This window comes from Phascolarctos cinereus, unplaced genomic scaffold (genome assembly GCF_003287225.1).
Source record: "Phascolarctos cinereus isolate Bilbo 61053 unplaced genomic scaffold, phaCin_HiC Scaffold_726;HRSCAF=1367, whole genome shotgun sequence".
Taxonomy (NCBI): Eukaryota; Metazoa; Chordata; class Mammalia; order Diprotodontia; family Phascolarctidae; genus Phascolarctos; species Phascolarctos cinereus.
The window spans coordinates 207,831,833-207,847,020 of NW_027556098.1; the positions used below are offsets into that span (position 1 = coordinate 207,831,833).

Genomic DNA, 15,188 nt, shown 5'->3' on the forward strand with positions numbered 1-15,188 from the left:
TTCCCGGGGATCAGTTCGTGGAAGCTGCTGTCAGGTCCTCGGCTACTTCGCCCCGGCCGCGGCTGCAGTGGCGGCGGCTGCGGGAGCAGGAGCATCAGCAGCAATCGTTTGCTGCCAAAGAGCGTCTGCGCGTTGACACCAGCCTTAAGCCTCGCTGGTCTTCCCAGCAGCAGCAAAGCAGCAGGAGCAACAGCTTCCCCACAGCCCCGCGCACAAGCTGGAGAAGCCCGAGCCCGACGCTTCTGCTGCCAGTGCTGCAAGGTAAGGGAGGCAGTTCCCATCTTTGCATGCGTCTCTGCCCCGTGTCCCTCAGAGATGGGAATGTCCCTGCAAAGCCCTGCAACTCTCCTCCTTCCTTCCCTCCCCCCACCACCCTGTGCCCTCCTGGGGCCAAAAAGGGCAACAGAGGGGATCTCTCGCCCTCAAAGAGTTTGCACTTTGTCCCCGTACCTTTAATCTCCAACCCCCGGTGGCTCTAGAGGGAGTCTGTTTCCCACTTGTAGATAGATGACCCTAGATAGGGGTTGCTGCTCCCGGCTGCAGAGGCGTCTCTGGGGAGCTCAATGTCACGGAGCAGCAAAGTAGGCAGGAGGGCGAAGGAGGGCCGGCTGATCGCCAGGAGCAGGGGGGTTTCCCAGTTTTGCAACGAAGCGAGGGGAGGCTGCGCTGGAAGTGGCAGGAGAGAAGAAAGAGGGACGGGGGAGAGGGCAAGTTAGAGCGACCCATTTGTTAGCCGCCTCCTTTCTCCCTCAGCTGGGGAAAACGCCAGTTGAAGTTACCAGTCTGAGTATATTCGGTGTCCAAAACGGGATAGCGATGGGGAGTTTTTCATAGAGGGGATTGCTGTTAGTTATGAGGAAAAGTCCGAGCCCTTCGTTTCCAATCTCCAGTGAGCCTGGATCCCAGCTCAAACGGGAGGTGGTGGGTGGGGAGAGAAGGGAGATTCAGTGACGTGGGGTGGCATGAGGCAGAGGGGAGAAGGTCCCCAAAGTTTGTGCTTGTTTCCAGCGCTGAGCGCCAAACCCACTGTAGAGATAGCAGGGCGAAGGTGGCAGAGCTGGGTGGGAGGATGACATGGGATTGCGGAAGGGTTGGTGGGGGGGAGAGGAGAAGGAGGGGGGAGTGCCATCTGTTTCACCACTGTTAGATGCGGGGGCCATCAGAGGGGGGAATGGAGCTGGCAAGACATTTCTTTCCCAAAGTGCATCTCCTTAACATCCCCCGACTCTTGAAGTAACACATTTTTTTATACTTATCTGGATGGGATGTTCCTGAAGTGGAGGCGTCAGGGGATGTGGTGGGCACAGCCTGAAAAAATTCAAATTGCAGGGTAATGATTAACAAGGGTGCGCACCTCTACAAACGTAAAATAAAATCACTTTGTTAGCTCTCAGAAGTTCCTGTGAGGGGAGGAGAGGAGAGATTCTCTTTTCTTGGATATATTTTGTGGTTTGATTTTCTGTTGTTTTGTCCTTGACTACTTATTGTTTGTGTATCACAACAATGCACCTACAAGTTTCATGGAGGTACAGGGGGAAAAAAAGTGGGATAAACTGGGAAATCCAAAACATCGCCATTTGTTTGCTAGTGTCCTCTAGTCTAAAGCATTGGCAGCTGCATATTCCATGGCGCTATAGCAAATACGCTGATTGAATTTAAGCATCCTTTTTGCAAAGTCAGTATGCTTTATTTTTCTGTCCTTCAGTGTTCTGAATTAAAAAAAAATCTTCAATGTTTCTCAAATCATGTTTGACATTCAAAATGCCCTCACTTTTCCTTGGATTTTCTTTAGTATACCATATGTAATAACCTTACATTTATGTGTGGCATAAGCTTATTTATTTACTTTTTTAAAGACAAAAATAACAGGTTTATTCCAAATAGGTCAATGTCTTTAGCAATCCATACCATTTGCATGGCACATTTTGGTCTTCTGAGCTTTTTAAAATGTGAGCTTTTACTTGGTTAGAGTAGCTAGCTATTCTGCATTTCTACTAGCAGGCCTTTTCATTCCTTTTATGGCTAAAAAAAACCTTCGGAAAAGTGAAATATATGTTTCCTAACAAAAGAATATATCTAGCTTAAGAATCCATCTTGATGATCTAATTATGACACAAAGCCATAAATAGTTGCAGTGTAACCCCTCTTTCATCCTGTATTTAATTTGTTAGGCATTTCATTTTTAATGCATAATAAAAGTAAGGTTCAGCCCCGGGTACCTTCATGGTTTTCATATAAGTTTAATGTACATGCTACTTAGTGGACTTAAGGAAAGCATTATGTAGAAATGATAGAATTTAAAAAAAATCATAGAGAAAAAGCCATGACTTGAACCTATCCTAATTGCACAGGATTGGGGAATGAAATGGGGGAGAAAAATAAATCTCATCTCTGCTCAAACCAGAGAAGGAAGTATCACAAGTGCTTGCTGCTAAAATATAACTGACTCCTTGGACTGCTGACGGAGCATAACTTTTTAAAAGGTGTAACTAATAAAGGAAGATATGAGTGCTTCAGAACACCTCAGCACTATCTATCACCACTTATTGACATTACTAAGGGGACCTGTGCATGCATCACTTGCTATTATTTAGAGCAGGATTAGAGAAAAATTAGGAAGAAAATGCCAAGAAAATCCAACAGCATTTACTTGTGATATTCAAGGATGAGGGTTAAGGAACATGAGATGGAATGTAGTCACTGGAACAGGTTCTGCAAAGACCTAGTTGTGAGCAATGTTAGTCAATTAGTTGTCATCAGTGGACTATACATATATTTTGAAGAGTGATTAACTTCTAGCAGGATTAAGTATCATTTTTGTAAAAACCTTTGTTCCATTGAGCAAGTAGATATTACTTTGCAGTTCCTCTTCTAATTCCATTGGTGCTTTGTCTTTCTAATCTTCAGGTAAAGATGAGGTGGACAGCAGTGTTGGGTTTTGTTTTGTTTTGCTTTGCTTGCTTTCCCCTTTTTCCTTCTTCACTTGTTTCTTATTATCTTCTTTTTCAGTTTTACTCTCTTGCCACTTTGGGGGGGGGGGGCTTCTTGCCTCTGTCCCCTATCATGTTTCTGTGTTTAGTCCTTCTCCCTTTCCAAATTTAATTCACATTAAATTTTCAGTCTACCTTTGCTTCTATGTCTCCTGCCTTCTATAGTGCTGTCCCTCTTTCCTACCATCTTTTTTATTCCTCAGAAGTCCGTCAGCAGGTGTTTGTTATTGTGCCCCTCAAGTGGAATGCTGTTCTTACCATCATGAAGGGGTTAAAAAAGAGGGAGCCAATAGGAATGGGAAAGTGACTGAGTGGGACAGTGGATGACTTTTTCAGATTTGAGGGTTTTCCACAGTTGGATCTTCCTTGCCTGGCACTTACTTTTATAGTTGATATTTGCATTAATGCTGCTTTTTATTTTGAATGGTGGTTGGCCAGAGAGATGTTTCACAGGGCAAGGTGATTGAGAGCAGGCTAGGAGATTTTGGTTGACTCTATGCTTTTATTTTTTGTTTCCTTTTAGCTTTAATTTCTCTTGCTTTATACTTTCCAGTAAAATATTTTTCTTCTGTAAATTATATTTTTCCTTTTTCCTTACTACTTTTACTCACTGTAATACCCTTTCCTTAATGTGTTTCTGTACCACCAGCAGCTCCCCCACAAAAAAAAAGAAAAGAAAAGGAAGAAAGAAAACTTGGCATTTATTGTGCACTTCCTTGCTATTTACATTCAAAAATTATTTTTTGGGTTTTTTTCCACTCCCAACTCCAAGAAGAGTCCTATTAACTCATCAAATCTAAATAGAACTGAGGTTTTGTGGGTCCTTATTAAGTATCTGGCAGGTAGACTTGGTAGCTGAATGAAATAATAGTTGAGTAGCAGATAATTAAAATAGGAAACAAGTGTTTTTGGTTAGTCATGGTTTTCTGGAGTTCTGATTGACTTCTTACAGAATTTATTTGGTTGTGTGAAAGTGGCAAAATATTGTAGAGGAAAGACTGTAGAATGGAAACTTTGAGACTGACTATAGCTCAGTACTGCCACTTAGTAGCTATGTATCCTTGGGAATGACACTTAATATTTTTGAGTCTCAGTTTCCTTGTCTGCAAAATAATGGGGATTGGGTGGTCTCTAATGTTGCTTTTCTGGTAAGTGTATGTGGATGTTTATGGGTGTTGGCTTTGTTGGTACAAGACAGGGATGGGGGTGTGAGGATAGCTTTTGTTGTATAGGTTTTCTTGACAATATGCTAACTTCTAGTATGAATGCTTCATATTAAGACTATAATGTTGATTGCATTTATTTATTTTTAAATTTATTTTAAGATGACAAATTCTTTATGATAGGATAGTACTAAAGCCTCTGATAGGATCTCATCTAACCCATTTCAATTAAATCAGTTAACATTAGGCCTTAAGTATAGATACACTACCACTATAACCTTTGCCTAGCTTCAAGAAATTCAACTATTTATAATTGACTTGAAAAGAGATTTATGTGTTTTTTAGAAGTCAATAAAAGCCAAAAATGTAGGTGATTGGGTACATATGAATGAAAACCAATCACCCTTTTGTTTTTGATCCATTTGATGCCATACCAACACTATGCTCCCATAAACAGCAGAAATAGATCAAAATATATGTGGTCTGATATCTTTAAAAAATGATATAGCTTTCATGCTTCTTCTATGGAAAAACATTTTAGCTCCTTAATGTTGACAATCCTATCACCAAGAAATAAAAATGATTGATATTCATGAGTTTAGGAGAACCATTTTATTTGGGGAATGGATATAAAATGAAATTTCTAAGTATTTATATTTTTGAGTTTATGACAGAAAATAGTACTGTTGTTTTTTAATAGGGAGTAGGTATTTAATCTTATCCTTCCTAACTCAAGCTAAAAATTAGAGTCAGCATTTTAGAACCGAATATCATGGCCATTACATTAAGCTTCTCAGCACAACAAAGGTTGAATGAATAGTAAAAGTAACTATTATTATCTGAGAGAAGATATCTCCCTGTAATAACCTCCCAAATATACCAGGCCTAAGTTTGTGTGGGGTTCTACTAAATTTCAAGCGTAGATGCACAACCAGTATTAAGAAGAAACTTGAGAGAGGACTGTTTATCTCTGCCTGCTGATCATTTGCAAATAGATTGTTTTTATATTATTTTCTCCCTTCAAAATTGAAATGGACCCATAATATAACCATGAATTAAATATTTCTATAATCTTGGCTGTTTAAACAAAACATCACTTCCAATTAAATTTTCTCAAATAATCTAACACTCAGTTTCTCTAAATTTATTTTTCTAGCCTGTTGATGTGAGTTATATATACCTAACATTACAACTGAAAAGGAACCAGTGAAATGGGGGCAGGGTAGGGAAGGGGGAGTTTGGTGTTTTTTTTTTTAACATGGCCAGCTATACAAGTAATTAAGTTTATACTTTTTTAACCCAAAGGTAGTATTACTTGTCATTAAAACATGCAAAGTTTTACAGAAAGCTGTGATTTTCTTTGTGTACTGGTTAAAATTGGCACCATCCTTGACAGCTTGCATATTTTCAAATACTTTCATAACATATTATTGCTACTATGTAGGAAAATGGCTTTGGCAAGGTCATGTTTGCACACCCATCTATTCTAAAGTTCTTTTGGCTTCTTGTTGTTAGGTCTTCATTCTGGAAGAGGACCAATGACATCATAGATAAGTATGATTGACAAACTCTGTCAGGATGAATCACAGGGATTTTTAGATCTGAAAGAACCCTAAGTTTACCTAGTCTAATCCTCTCATTTGACAGTTGGGAAAATTGAGAATAAGAAAGATATATTAGAATGTTTTTAGATTTGGTCTAGTAATTAAGCTTCATTTTGTTTTCAAAAACCAAAGTTGTTATTATAATCGGAATTTAACTTAGAGAAGTTGTGTGAAATCCCAGAAGATCTTGAATTTTGGTATCGTTTTCAGGTGGGAAAATTTTCTTAGGCATGATAGGTAGGAGATGTAGTACCTTATGTGTTTTCATTAGAGAAAACCCCAATTCTACTTTTAAAAGAAGTTTTATTTATGCCTTCAGTTTTACAACAATTATTGTATGTGTACTAAGCCTGCACACCACCATTATCAAGTGAACTGTCTGCTGAAACAAAGAAAATCAGTTAAGCAAAACCCAACTGACACTGTAACTGCATCTTACATTCTGTAACATTCTGTGCTTTTTGTCCCCTACCTATCTACTGCAAAGTGGAAGGTTCCCCTTCTTTAAGGTCAAGATTGATCTTAATGACTATTTTTAAGGCTATAAATGAGGTGACATGTTCAGGGTCCCACAGGTAGTCAATGGCAGAACCAAATCTCTGTTATTCTGGTATCCAGTCCAAGGCAGTTTTTCCCCACTTGAGTACAGCGGTTGTTTTCTTCCATAATCACCAATTTAAAACAAAACAAAACAAAACTATTTTAAGCATATTGAAGCCAGCAATCATGCTAATTCTTTAATGTATGTTTCAAGCACTAACTAGTAATGCTATTCCTTCCAAAGGTACTCAGAATTTTATGATGCCTATTTATGATAATTTCCTTAAAATGCCTATGAAATGATTTGGTATGATTTTTTTTTAATTTTTAAAAAGCACATATACAGTGCCTACTATGTGCCAGGAACTGTGCTGTGCTTTTTAAAAAAAAATTATCTTATTTTATCCTCACAACAACTCTTAGAGGTAGGTGCTGTTTATTGTCCCCATTTTATAGTTGAGGAAAATTTATGCAAACCATGAGTTGCTAGTGTCTGGGGCTATTTGCACTTAGGTCACAGGATTTGGAGTTAAGACCTAAATTCAAATTCTGGCTCTGTTATCTGTGTGACCTTGGGCAAATCCCAATCTCTCTAGGTCTCAAAGAAGAAATTGGACTAGATGGACTTTGAAGTCTCTTCCAGCTTTAAATACATGTTTCTATAATGAGTGTTTTGGAATATCAGTGTGTATATCTATAAATCTTGATATATGTGTATGTATATTTATATATACCTAGATATATTGGTGATCATGAACACATTTTGATTTTGCATAAGTGAAACCTATTTCCCAAAATGAGTTAGTAATTACATATCTTAATATACAAAGGTATCAAATGCTGATGATTAAGTTTTTCTTCATATTAACTAATATGGATAACATTATTGGATATATTATCTGATTTAATTATTAATGCCAGAGACTGTATAGGTACATTATCATTCTCTTGCCAGGGAAATTTTGGCAACCATTAGTTTTTGAGTGTTTAGTTTGGAACTTACTCTGCATCTTTAAATCCCTTCACTGGTATTTTCTCATTGATCTCTCCTTATTTTCTTTAGGTGATCAGTCACATGAAAGGGAACAGCATCATTGTGTGCTTGCAAGGACATCACAGTGACTCTTGAAAACACCTTGTTTAATCTTAGTGAAGTATAACCCTTTGCTGAGTTTTGACTTTGCTTCAGGATTTTCAGAAGGGGCTGAGTAAGTTAACAAATAGCTTCTAATGCACATGCTTTCAGAATTGTGTGTGCCTTTAAGGAATTTAACAGGACCTCAGTTTTGTACCTTCCTGTTGGTAGATGTTGGAAAAGAAGTGATATATTGTAAAGTTGTCTGCATGGAGGAGAGAGAGAAGGGATGGTGTATCTCTTAAAATAACATTTTTACAAATCATAATATTTCTTATTCACATAATCATGTATGATATGGAGGGAAACTTTACTGTGCCAGTGTCTATCTGTTCTTCAGGATTCATGGATATGAAACAAGATCATACCAATAAACACATATACTTGCGTGTAGATTAGTTATATTGATTTAAAACAATTCTGGTTCTGTGATTTTATTGATCCACAGAACTCCTTGCTGTGGAAATCCCCTCTTGTATAACTTGTAGTCTTAGTAATAATAATACTAGCATAGTACTTAAGAGTTTACAAAGTACTTTATAAATATGATTTCATTTTATATCTGCAACTCTGGGAGGTAAGTGATATTATTATTTCCATATTATTATTTCCAGAGGAGGAAACTGAGGCAGATAGAGGTTAAGTGACTTGCTCAGTGTTAACACAGCTAGTGAGTATCTGAAATAGGGTTGAACTTGCGTCTTCCTGATTCCAAGCTCGACACTCAATGCCCATTGTGCAGCCTACCTGAGTGCACTACCGAGTGAGTTGTGATACGAATCATGGTCAGAACTGGAATCCAGGTCTTTCTGATTTCATGGTCAATCTTTTATCCATGTTTTCTCTATTAAATTTATAATACTGTACCTGTTTAACCAAAACAATGAACACAAGTTCCCCTGTATATATTAACATATGACAGGTAATGTGGCATAGATGGAGAGCCTCAAGGCCAGGAATACCTGGATTCAAATCCTACCTCTGATACACTGGCATTGTGCCCCCAGATAGGTAATTTAATCTCTTAGTGATCTGAGCAACTCTCTTAAACTATAAGTTGAAAAGAAGGTGCTGATATGCATTGATATGAATACCTTCACAGGGGAATTCCCTACACTACTGAAATTACAGATCTGTTCTCTATTGCTATCCTGATATAGTGAATGGCCCTCCCCCTCTCCCTTTCCATTTTCCTCCATAGTCTTCTCCTTTGCTTGGCTGCTGAGGTAGTATTACACCTTTTGAGTGAAAAGCAGTTCCTTTAAACTATGGACCTGCAAAACTATTCGGAACTGCTCTCCATGCTTTGAAAGGTTTCTCCCTGTCAAGTCCTAGTCAATAAAGGCAATGTAGGCAAGTTTCTGAAGGATTTTCCCTCTTTCAAGCTGCGGATGGCACTAAAGAGCAAGGAACCTTTTTCACAATTGGGTCTTCAAACAGAAGAAAATCTGTTTTCTCCAGTCAACTCCCAGCATCAGAGATTTCCTCCAGTCAGAGCAGTTCCCCACATCAGCTGCAGAGCCTGTCTCTAGGCAGCTGGTCTCAGCTGAGTTTTGCTTCTCCTGGCTTCTTAGCTCCATTGCCTTTGTGTTCTGTATTCTCTCTTCTGATATCTTAGCTAATGTAAATAGTTTCTCTTGTCAGCTTTGACTCTGGTCTCTCTCAATATCTTCCTTGCATCAAATTAGGGCCTTCTCATGTGTAGTCACTCACTTAGATTGAGAAACTCAAAATCCACATTTTTGTCAGATATGTCATAAATAGACAATACACAGTTGTCACATAGTTTCCCAAACAGGTTTTTTTTAAATTTAGTTTCCCAGCTGTAAACCTAAAAAGAGTCATATGTAAGTTACTTGTTGGGAGACAATGTGCTGCCACCATTTTTACCACCAGCAAGAGCTGCTTTCTCTCAGGTACTCAAGAACTGTCCATGTTTCTGCTTAAACTGTTTTTTTTTCCCTCAGTTTTTTTCATAGTACTTTTTCTGCCCTTTTTGGTAAATAAAATGCCCACAAAATAAAGGGGCAGTGCCTTACATTTATATCACAATAATTTTGAATCAAGGCCTTAAAAAGAACTAAAATTTTGAGCATTTAAGAAAAAAGAGATAAAATCTCTCCAGGGTTTAAACTGTGCTGTCTATGACTCAACCAGTAATTCACCAATGTTAACTCATTTCTATAATGCTTTAAGGTTCATGAAGTACTTTTCTTCCAATAGCCCTGAGAAATAGGTAAAGAAAATATTCTTATTTCTACTTTACAGATGAGAAAACTCAAGTTCAGAGAGGAGGAAGTTACTCAAAGACCAAAGCAATTTAGACATCAAAATTCTGCATGTTTTACACTGTCAGAATTACGTTAGAAATTAATCCCAGGCACATAGAATTTTAATACATTGAAATGTCTTCCCCTTAACTCTCCCTCTCTTGCTCCCTACCTCTGGCCAAAACATACACTTGTTCTAAATTATCACAGCCATAACTGGTATTTGTGGAATAGATATGATGTTAAAATGGTTCCTGGGTGTTTGCCACAGAGTATGGGGCAGTTACTGAATGCATGCAGAGAACATGAAGAGAACATTAGGGTAAGAACAGGGAGTGAAAATTATTAAAGTGGTATGAAACTTGGTGTGTTAGTGTACGTGTTCCTGGCCATTGATTGGATATACTTCCTCAAATGTTTGTGGATATTTTCAGGTATGAGTCTCCCCAGTATGATCCAGGTCAGCCCTAGGACAAACCTTGATTTAGGGAGTGTGGATAGACTGATAATCAAAGTGGTAATCTCTAGGTAGCCTGGTCCATTGGTGAATTTAATTGTGTACAATATTCCATTGCCCTGCCATGGAATGATCTTCTAAGATCTGGGAGATATAATGACTTACGGATGAGCCAGTGCTGAACAACCAATACTCCCCAACTAGGATAAAGAAAGCTCCCTCCATGGCAGTGGGTGAAAGCTGAGACAGAATATGAGAGGCTCCTTGTCATTTGGGGAAAAATAAAGTAGAAAAAGGGAGAGGTAGATGGAAGGGCAAGGTAAAAATAGGATAATAAAGGTAATTTGGAATTCAACAACAATAATTTATTAAATGCTCCTAAATAGAGAGTCAGCATGGGGTAATTGATAGAGAACTAACCTCAAATCTGACATATACTGCCTATGTGACCCTGAGCAAATCACTTAATGTCTCAGTTCCCCAGGCAACATCCCTTGAAGACACAATAGTGCAGAGAAGGTGCCAATCTTCAATTGATTGTAGTTTCCTCAATTGGAGTTGCCCATACTGAAGAAATGAGAGGGAGAAAGAATATATATGTGTGTGTATATATATGTGTGTGGTGTGTGTGTGTGTGTGTGTGTGTGTGTGTGTGTGTGTGTGTGTGTGCATAGGCAAAAAAACAAAAACAAAAAATCAGTTCTTGTCTTCACAGAAATACACTCTCAGGAAGGGGGGGGGGTGTTGTCAGATTAAACATACCAATAAACAATTGGAATATGATTTGAACAGTTAGAAACAGCTAACATTGGGGAGATCGAGAAAGGCTTCCAGTGGGAAGTTGTGTCTACTAAGGATTCTGACTACACTCATCCCCTGCTCAAAAAGTTACGGTAGCTCTCTGTTGCTTCTAATATGGAGCATAGACTGTATTGAAAAGCCTTTACAATCTGGCTCTAGCTTACATTTCCGGATATTTCATATTACTCCTGCTCAGTATTTTGCATTCTGACAAAACTATCTTATTTGTTCACTGTAAATACCATTCATCTTCTGCCTCGTGTTTTTTGCAAATGCTATTTCCCATACCTAAAATAATCTTTCCCCAACCTTTTGGAATCCCTAGCTTTCTTCCAGGTACTGAGCTTTTATCCAGCCTAAGGCTTTTTCTGTTCTCCTCAAGTTATCTTGAAATTAATTTTAATTACTTTTATATGCTATGTATCTTCTTTTTTTACACATTGTATTATGTGCACCCTCCCCACCTCACCAAAACACACTCCCCCCCATAGGTTCTTGAGAGTAGGGACTCTTGATTTTTTGTCTTTGTATCTCCAGTGACTAGGACAGTGCCTAGCATATAGCAAGCATTTCAATGTTCTTTTGAATTAAGAGGTAGAGGTGAAAAGAAAGTCTGTTCCAGGCATATAGAATGGTCTATATAAAATCATGGTGTCAGGAAATGGAGTGCTAAGTTTGGGGGGCAGGAAGTAGGCTAGTCTGGCTAATGTGAAGTCCGTAAGGTATGCTGTAGCTGCACCATCAAAAACTGTAAATACCAAGCTGAGGAGCCTGTGTTTTGTCCAAGAGGTCAAACAGCTCAAAATTCTTCATCGGCGAAATAACACAGGCAGAACTGTACTTTAGTCATATTTTGGCAGCAGCTATGTGAAGGATGCTTTGGATAAGGGAGATTCTGGAAGCAGCTAGAAAGATGTAGTAAGAGCTCTACTAGGATGATGGCAGTGTGAATGTACAGCAAGAAGTGGAGGGGAGATGTTGTGGAGGTAGAAATAATAAGACTTAACAACTGGTTAGAAATGGCTACAATTAATTGAGGAAAAATGGGAAAAAAAGATGACTGAGATTTTGCATCTGGGTTGTTAGAAGGAGGGTGGTGTAGAACCAAAGATAGGGCAGTTTGGAGAAAGGGTGGGTTTAAGAGGGAAGATGAGTTCCATTTTAGATATGTTGGGTTTGTGATGCCTGGAGAACATCTGGTTTGAGATATGGAATGGGAACTTGAGAGAGATTAAAGAATCATCAGCATAGAGATGATAATTGAATCCATAGAGGTGGATGAGATCATCAAGTGAGAAAGTATACAGAGAAATGAGGGTCTAAAGTGGGGTGGAGCAAATACTTATGATTAAAAGGCATGGTATGGTTGATGATCCAGTAGAGACCCTGAAAAAGGGAAGCGAGTTCTCAAAAAGATTGGAGACATACGAGAGATCGGTGCCATAAAACTTGATGATGGAGGGTGAGTCAAGTGCCCCTGTGCAATCCGTACCACCTGGAGTCAAAGGCAACAATTCTTATCTCTGTTCCACAAGGAAGCCCTTCAAATATTTGGACATGCTTTCTGTTCCTCCTGCAGACTGTTTCTTCTCCAGGTTAAGCACCTACATCTTTAATAGCAAATGAACTGTTCTCCACACCTCTTACCATTCTGGTTGCCCTCTTCTGGAATGTTTTAGCTTATTTGTGGTTTTCCTAAAATGTTGTACCCAGAGCAAAACACAATGTTCTCCTTATGTTCTGATGAATCAAATATTAATTGATTAATTAGGCTATAGTATAGTGATACTATCATCTCCCTTATTCTAGATAGTATGTTCCTCTCAATAAAGGCAAAGTTAGTATTAACTTTGGAGGGGGGCTACCACTTTGTATTTTTTATTTTATTGATCCTTAAGTCCATTAAGCTATCCAAGTCTTTTCAAAAAAGAGCTTATCTTCCCATGCTACCCTATCCTATACTTCTGAAATTATTTTTTGAACTTAAGTGTAAACCTTTACATTTTTCCCCAATTATATTTCCTTTTATTCAGTTTCATCCGCCAAGACCTTTTTTGAATCCTTTTATGCTGTTAGCTATCCCTCCTGGCTTTGCCTCATCTGAAAATCTGATAAGTGTTCAATATCTTCATAGAGAATAATTTATGAAAGTATTGATTAGCATAGGATCAAGTACTGATCCTGGGGCTTTGTCATCAGAAACTTTCCAAGTTGACAGTGAACCATTAATGACTACTCTTTTAGTATAGTTATTCAGCCACTTAATTAATTGTACTGTCATGTAACCCATATTTCTCTGTCTAATCCACAAGTGTAACATCAAAGATTTGGTCAAATGATTTGCTGTATACATGTATAGACATTACCTGGCCTATTGCAAAGGTCTCTTAATTTGTCTTCCTGCCTTAAGTCTCTCCCCAGTCTAATCCTCACAAGTGCCAAAGTGATTTTCTTTAAGGGTTGATAAGGTCTTGTCACTCCCCACCTGGTCAACTCGAGTGACTCCCTAGTACCTCTTCCTATTACAGGGTCATATTAACTTTTAAAAAACCATCTACTTGGTTAAAATCTGAGTAGATAAGTGAATTCTTTTTAGCTGCATCACTCTTGTAAGTGTATTCCTCCTTTTCCTCTTTATGAGGGTCCTTATGAGGCTTTTGTTATCAGAATTTTATTTCTGAGAAATTCCTAACCCTCTTAGATGAGCTTCCTTTGAAAAATATTAGTCTATTGAAAAACCACCTATTCTTTGAATCCTTTGAAATGTCTTCTCTCAAAATTTATAGTGCATATCAGAGTTTTCTTATTTATTATAACTTCTATGATAGAAAGTCACTTTCCTAGCCAGCTATTTACTTTCCAAATAAGCCTTTCTTTTCTGAATCTCCAATCTTTAATGAATGAAGACACTGTGCCCCTAAAAACATTATTTTTTGTCTAGGAATCAATAATCCTTAGCAATTCTTTCTAGGCTCTTTCTAGTAGTATCATTTGTTACTACATGGGTTACTATAAACAGGTAATCCCTTTCCGATATTACAGTTCACGGATGGAACTCTATAATGACTGTTGTCTTTTGGGGACACATCTATACCATCTCTGTTGTAAATTGTTGCCTTGAGTGCCCTCAATAGGATGCTACTAGTACCCATTCCTCATCTCTTCTCTTCTTACTGTTACTTGATGGCATCTGAGGACTGATGTCACCTTTCCTTGGGACATGAGGGCAGCTTTCTCCTAGAATGGTTGAAGCCTCTCAATATTTGTTTAATTAGCTATGTGATATCAGGCAAGTTACTTAACCATCCTAGGCCTTATATAAACCTCATAAGCATCACCTTCTGATATTGACTTGTCTTCTTTTTTCCTTTATTTTTCTGTTTTACATTCTCCTATCCTGCAACCTTCTTATAAGAGGTGAGAATTCTCTTCCTTTACTATCCCTTTCTTTTTTTTCCCTCCTTGAAATCCTCTCATTCTGCCTGATAACCTGGAGAACAGAGATTTCTTCCTCTAGTCTTCTCATATTTTTTTGTCTCTTCCAAAACTATTTGTATTTCATGCAAGGACCTGGGGTCAAATCAAAGCTCAATCACGAGGGGCAGCTAGGTGGCGCAGTGGATAGAGCACCCCTGAGGTCAGGAGGACCTGAGTTCAAATCTGGCTTCAGACACATAACATTCACTAGCTGTGTGACTCTGGGCAAGTCACTTAACCTCATTGCCTAGCCAAAAAAAAAAAAAAAGCTCAATCACTTACCAACTGTATGACTTTCTGTAGATCCCTTTATACTTTATCTCCTTATCTACAATAATAATACTTGGGTTATCTGCCTCCCAGGGTTGTTGTAAGGAAAATGCTTTGCAAATCTTGAAGTGATATATGCATATACATGCACATATATGAGAGAGAAAAGGAGAGGAGAGAGGGAGAATGTGAGAATGTATATGTAATGGGAAAGTTTAAAGAATTTCCTCTTTCTTCTTCTTATCCTGACAACACGAAGCATTTTTGTTCATGAAGCAGAGGCAGCATAGAATAGTAGAAGTGCCTGGAATCCAGGTACCCAGGCTGTGTTCTACTAATGCACATGACTATACAAAATCACAGTAATCTCATAATAGATCTTCTTACCTTTACTATTTCCCCTCGGAATAATTTATCACACATTACCAGACTTGTAGGCGCTAGGTGGTGCCATAGTGCATAGAGTGCCCGGCCTGGAGTT

General features: G+C 38.4%; 1 protein-coding gene across 3 annotated transcripts in view; it reads left to right on the forward strand.

Moving 5' to 3' along the window:
- Positions 1–179: 179 nt before the first annotated feature.
- The window catches only part of ZNF385B (zinc finger protein 385B), a 521,452-nt gene continuing 506,443 nt past the window's right edge, over positions 180–15,188 (forward strand). For 2 of the 3 annotated variants that reach the window (XM_078146952.1, XM_078146953.1), the window contains exon 1: positions 180–261. The gene's annotated coding sequence lies outside the window, so the exon portion shown is untranslated. The remainder of the gene's footprint in view (positions 262–15,188) is intronic. The other variant, XM_078146954.1, reaches the window with a different exon arrangement.